Source organism: Bufo gargarizans, chromosome 9 (genome assembly GCF_014858855.1).
Source record: "Bufo gargarizans isolate SCDJY-AF-19 chromosome 9, ASM1485885v1, whole genome shotgun sequence".
Classification (NCBI taxonomy): Eukaryota; Metazoa; Chordata; class Amphibia; order Anura; family Bufonidae; genus Bufo; species Bufo gargarizans.
Genome location: NC_058088.1, coordinates 96,875,171 through 96,881,170, shown reverse-complemented (window position 1 = coordinate 96,881,170; position 6,000 = coordinate 96,875,171). Strand labels below are relative to the sequence as shown.

The window sequence follows — 6,000 nt, the reverse complement described above, 5'->3', positions numbered from 1 at the left end:
ACAAGCTGCCACTCCAGCGGCACCTAGGAGCATAAAAAACGGTCATGTAAATACTTCCATAGACTGCAACGTTTATTAACATGCCCATGGTATGGGCATCACACAGCTATGTTCGCCTGTCATGTAAATATATAGCCTGACTGCAAGCAAAAAAATGTTCATTGTACATGCTGAAAAAATTCCTGATCATAACAAGATTATCTGTTTACCTTTGGTAAAATCTAGTGTTATACCATATTATGTTGATTACTTTGACTGCTGTTTTCGACTCACTTCCTTTAAGAATAATTAACTTCATTGTGTATATGTCTCTACTTTTCCTGATTAACATTCACTGTTTCCTCTTTAGTTTTCTGTGTGAGATTTCTTGCCAAAGCAGTTCGAAAAGACTAAATGATACAAGACTCAGTGCCTGCATGGCATCAAGATCTCCTCTGCATAGCAGATAATCAGAAGTAAGCTTGTTCCTTGGAGAAGGTAAGACGCAAATGACACATGTATTGCTAAAAGCTGGGAAGGTTAATCAATGCAGATACAACAAATATTTGTTTATTATTTTTGTGTGTGATAAGATTGCTTATATACATAGAACATTTTGATCAACTATAAATCTAATGCGGCTAACACCTTCTTTCCTGAAAATATAAATGATACATTAAAATAATTGCATATAGTTTCGGGATTGCATATGACTTCTATACCTGACCATACTGATGCGAATGCAGACATTAAAGGAAACACATTTCCTTTAAAATGTTTGCTTTTGAGTTCAGTGAATACTGTGGTATGCTTCATTTAATCAGTGCAGATTATTCCCTCTGCATAGAGCTGATCATGGGAGGAGGGGGTCCAAGCAGCGAGATCAGTTTATTGTGAGGGAACCTGATAAAGCAATTCATTTATTCATATTGCTTCTATAGCACTGTGCAGAGCTTGCCATCATGCATATCAATTCTTATACCAAATGGCTCACAATCTAATTTGCTTATCTGCTGTAAAACACACACAATTTCGTAGGAAACCTATTACCCTATCAATTTATTTTTGGGAGTGTGGGAGTAAATTGAAGTACTTAAAGGTAACTTACATAAATATAGATATAACTCATGGCAGATGCTCACCCTGGTCAGATTCAAATGCAGGATGCTGAAAGCAACATGGCTAATGACCATTCAGATTAATGTGGATATCCTGAGGATAGGTCATCAATATGAGAAAACTGCACAACCCCTTTTACTGATTCATTCATACTATATATTAGTTGGTCATAGGACGATCACTTTTACATGTCTTTTTTCATAATAACATAAAAAATAGAAACACAATAATATACATTACATCCCCTTCACAACCATAGTGATAGAAAACCCACTATAGACCTTCAATGTTTTTTCCCGTCAAGAAATCAGTCTACTACCTCTATTTTTAGATTATTCTCCGATCTACCATGAACTCGAGCATACTTTATTTTCTTGAATTAAATGCCAAATAAATTATTGGAATTAACCCTAAGCCAATATAATCAATCAAAACCTGTAGACTATAATTTTCTTTTGGACAATAGACCTTAGGAAGCTTTAAGGGGTTGTCTAAGATTTTACAAGTGATGGCCTATCCTCAGGATAATTCTTCAAAGTTTCATTGGCAGGGGTCGAACTCCCTCCACTCCTGCCAACCAGCTGTTAACTTATAGCTCCAGCGTCGAAAGTCAGCACCATAAACTACACAGCTCCTTCCTTTGTGTTGTGGACAAAACTGGTTACTGCAACGCTGCTCCCGCTGAAATGCGCAATGATTGGAACTGTAGTTTCAGTGCTGACCTTTGGTGCTGGGACTACTATGCAACAGCTGATTGGGAAGGGTGGGCAGATCTTGGGTCAGATATCTGCATACTATACATTTATCTAACTTTAGGTGCGAAAAGCTACCAGTGATTTATAGGTATTGTGCATTACTTGTTTTATGCATTACTGTTTTATTTTGTATAAAATAGAGGTATCACGATATGTACTAAAGCAGGCATGCTCAACCTGCGGCTCTCCAGCTGTTGCAAAGCTACAACTCCCATCATGCCCAAACAGCCTACAGCTATGAGCCTACAGCAGGGCATTGTGGGAGTTGTAGTTTTACAACAGCTGGAGGGCGGCAGGTTGAGCATGCCTGTACTAAAGCATCTCAATAAATTAGAATATTATTGAAAAGTTAAAGGGATTTTGTCACCAAGTTTTGGGCTATAGAGATGTGGACATGCACGGCTAGATCGCCGATAGTATGTCCGCATCGCGAGATTACGGCAATCTATCGTTGATGAAAGGAGGAGATTCGGAGGACATAGGCGGTGCTGGGCTCCTTCACAGGTGGGCATGGCTGGGTACCAGGAAGGTTCGTATAGCCCCTTGGGCACCTACAAGACTAATTTACATATCTCTAAAATCCTTTTAGAAAATAAAAGCACACAGCCCTAAAGTACAGGTATATTGCGGACATGCTAGTGGCGATATAGCCGTGCATGTCCGCAACTCTATAGCCCAAAACTTGGTGACAGAATTTAATTTATTTCAGTAATTCAATTCAAAACGAGAAATTCTTATATTATTTATTTAGATACATTACACACAGTGTGATCTATTTCAAGCGTGTTTTTTTTCTTTTAATGTTGATAATTATGGCTTATAGCTAATAAAAACCCAAAAGTCAGTATCTCAGAAATTTGAATATTGTGAAAAAGTTCAATATTATAGACTCATGGTGTCACACTCTAATCAGCTAATGAACACAAAGCACCTGCACAAGTTTCTGTTACTGTTGCATTCCTTGTGTCAAGCCACTCATGACCCAGACACGTCAGAAGCGTCTTAGGCTACTTTCACACTAGCGTTCGGGGCTCCGCTTGCGAGTTCCGTTTGAAGGCTCTCACAAGCGGCCCCGAACGGATCCGTACAGCCCCAATGCATTCTGAGTGGATGCGGATCCGCTCAGAATGCATCAGTTTGGCACCGTTTGGCCTCCGCTCCGCTCAGCAGGCGGACACCTGAACGCTGCTTGCAGCGTTTTCGTGTCCGCCTGGCCGTGCGGAGCCAAACGGATCCGTCCAGACTTACAATGCAAGTCAATGGGGACGGATCCGTTTGACGTTGACACAATATGGTGCAATTTCAAACGGATCCGTCCCCCATTGACTTTCAATGCAAAGTCAGGAGTCCCCATCAGATCGGAGTTTTCTCCGATCCGATGGTATATTTTAACTTGAAGCGTCCCCATCACCATGGGAACGCCTCTATGTTAGAATATACCATCGGATTTGAGTTACATCGTAAACCTCAGATCCGACAGTATATTCTAACACAGAGGCGTTCCCATGGTGATGGGGACGCTTCATGTTAGAATATACTGAGAACTGTGTACATGACTGCCCCCTGCTGCCTGGCAGATGCTGCCAGGCAGCAGGGGGCAGACCCCCCCCCCCTCCTGTAATTAACTTATTGGTGGCCAGTGCGGGCCCCCCTCCCTCCCCAGTATTAAATATTACCAGTGCGGCCTCCCCCCCCAGTATTAAATATTACCAGTGCGGCGGCCTCCCCCTCCCTCCCTCCCTCCCCAGTATTAAATATGACCAGTGCGGCCTCCCCCTCCCTCCCTCCCTCCCCAGTATTAAATATTACCAGTGCGGCCCCCTCCCTCTATATTTATTGGTGGCCGGGCCAGTGCGGATTCCAAGTATTGTGAGCAGTGCGGCCTCCCCTCTCCCCCCCTAATTAAAATCACCCCCCCCCCCATCATTGGTGGCAGCGGAGAGTACCGATCGGAGTCCCAGTTTAAATCGCTGGGGCTCCGATCGGTTACCATGGCAACCAAGACGCTATTGCAGTCTTGGCTGCCATGGTTACTTGGCAATAAATACAAGCATTATACTTACCTGAAGAGCTGCGATGTCTGACCGGCCGGGAGCTCCTCCTACTGGTAAGTGACAGGTCTGTGCTATAGGCAATGCGCCGCACAGACCTTTCACTTACCAGTAGGAGGAGCTCCCGGCCGGTCAGACATCGCAGCTCTTCAGGTAAGTATAATGCTTGTATTTATTGCCAAGTAACCATGGCAGCCAAGACTGCAATAGCGTCTTGGTTGCCATGGTAACCGATCGGAGCCCCAGCGATTTAAACTGGGACTCCGATCGGTACTCTCCGCTGCCACCAATGATGGGGGGGGGGGGGGTGATTTTAATTAGGGGGGGAGAGGGGAGGCCGCACTGCTCACAATACTTGGAATCCGCACTGGCCCGGCCACCAATAAATATAGAGGGAGGGGGCCGCACTGGTCATATTTAATACTGGGGAGGGAGGGAGGGGGAGGCCGCACTGGTCATATTTAATAATGGGGAGGGAGGGGGGGCCGCACTGGCCACCAATAAGTTAAATACAGGAGGGGGGGGGGTCTGCCCCCTGCTGCCTGGCAGCATCTGCCAGGCAGCAGGGGGCAGTCGTGTACACAGTTCTCAGTATATTCTAACATGAAGCGTCCCCATCACCATGGGAACGCTTCTGTGTTTAGAATATACTGTCGGATCTGAGTTTTCCGAAGTGAAAAATCAGATCTGAAATAAACAGTTATGCAAACGGATCCGTTCTGAACGGATGCAAGCGTTTGCATTATAGGAGCGGATCCGTCTGTGCAGACACCAGACGGATCCGCTCCTAACGCAAGTGTGAAAGTAGCCTTAGCTGGACTAAGGAGAAAAAGGACTGGACTGTTGCTCATTGGTCCAAAGTAAGAAAGTACTATAAATTTAGCATTTCATCTGGAGATGAAGGTTCCAGAGTCTGGAGGAAGAGTGGAGCACAATCCAAGTTGTTTGTGGAAACTTCACACTAGACCTCAGTCAGTGATGGTTTGGGGAGCCATGTCATCTGCTGGGGTTGGTCTACTGTGTTATATCAAGTTCAAAATCAGCACAGCTGTCTACCAAGAAATTTTAGAGCACTTCATGCTTCTCTTTGCTAACAAGCTTTATGGAGATGCTGATTACATTTTCCAGCAGTACTTGGCACCAGCCCACACTGCCAAAAGTGGTTCAACTTTTTATCTTGATACAGTAATTTATGTGAATAAATGAACGGACACGATTCTCTCAACCCTTGTCACAAGCTATAATTTATGCATTCTTTGGAAGTCTTTTATGTGACCTTCAGTCCTATATAAATTGGAAGGTGGTGGCTTCTTCCATGTTACAATTTTGGCTACTGAGGAAGAGAACAGGAGCCTCGGAACGCATATGGCCTAATAAAATTGAAACCCACTCTTGAATACTACTCACCTATATTCTATTTAATTGATTGTTTTATAACCACAACAACATCTATCAACATTTCCATTAGCCCAAGATCTGTGGAACTGCAAGAAACATGCTGCATGCTGCAGTTTTTGACCGGCCGCCTCTGGGCATGTTTGCTGTGCTGCGGCCGAATTTCTCACCCGTCCCCGTTATAATTAATGGGGCCGGAGTGGACTTCTGGTGGTGCACATAGGCTAGGGTTAGTATGGATCCGGCAGCCTGCCGGAACAGCCTGCCGGACCCTGCTCATGCTAATGTGAAAGTCAGGAAAGTCACAGATAAAAGCTATACATGAGATTCAAAGAAAACAGAAAGCGACAGTTTGCAAACAGGCAGATTTTTAACCCTAGTACTCAGAAATGGCTAAACATTTTTTTAATAAAGACCAATTGAAAAAGTTATTTGGAGCCAGAATTTTTTTTTTATGATTGTCCAAAAATGCAAGCATAAAAAAATGCCCCCAAAGGTGTACATAACCTTTAACACACTGTATAGAGGGTTATAGCTATTGTCCAGTATGTTCACATGTCTGCAAATACATATCAAATTCTTGGCAAAAGAATGTATGTTAGTTACAATATTTAACACACATGTATAGAAAATGTATTCACTGTCTAAAGATAGCATTTGATTAGTTATCCATAACCTATTGTATAAAGATTATGCCTGTT

General features: G+C 43.4%; 1 protein-coding gene across 2 annotated transcripts in view; it reads left to right on the top strand.

The window, feature by feature from the left end:
* The first annotated feature begins 360 nt into the window (after positions 1–360).
* Positions 361–6,000, top strand: part of SH2D1A (SH2 domain containing 1A) — a 146,207-nt gene continuing 140,567 nt past the window's right edge. Inside the window, exon 1 of one of the 2 annotated variants that reach the window (XM_044268735.1) lies at positions 361–477. The gene's annotated coding sequence lies outside the window, so the exon portion shown is untranslated. The remainder of the gene's footprint in view (positions 478–6,000) is intronic. The other variant, XM_044268738.1, reaches the window with a different exon arrangement.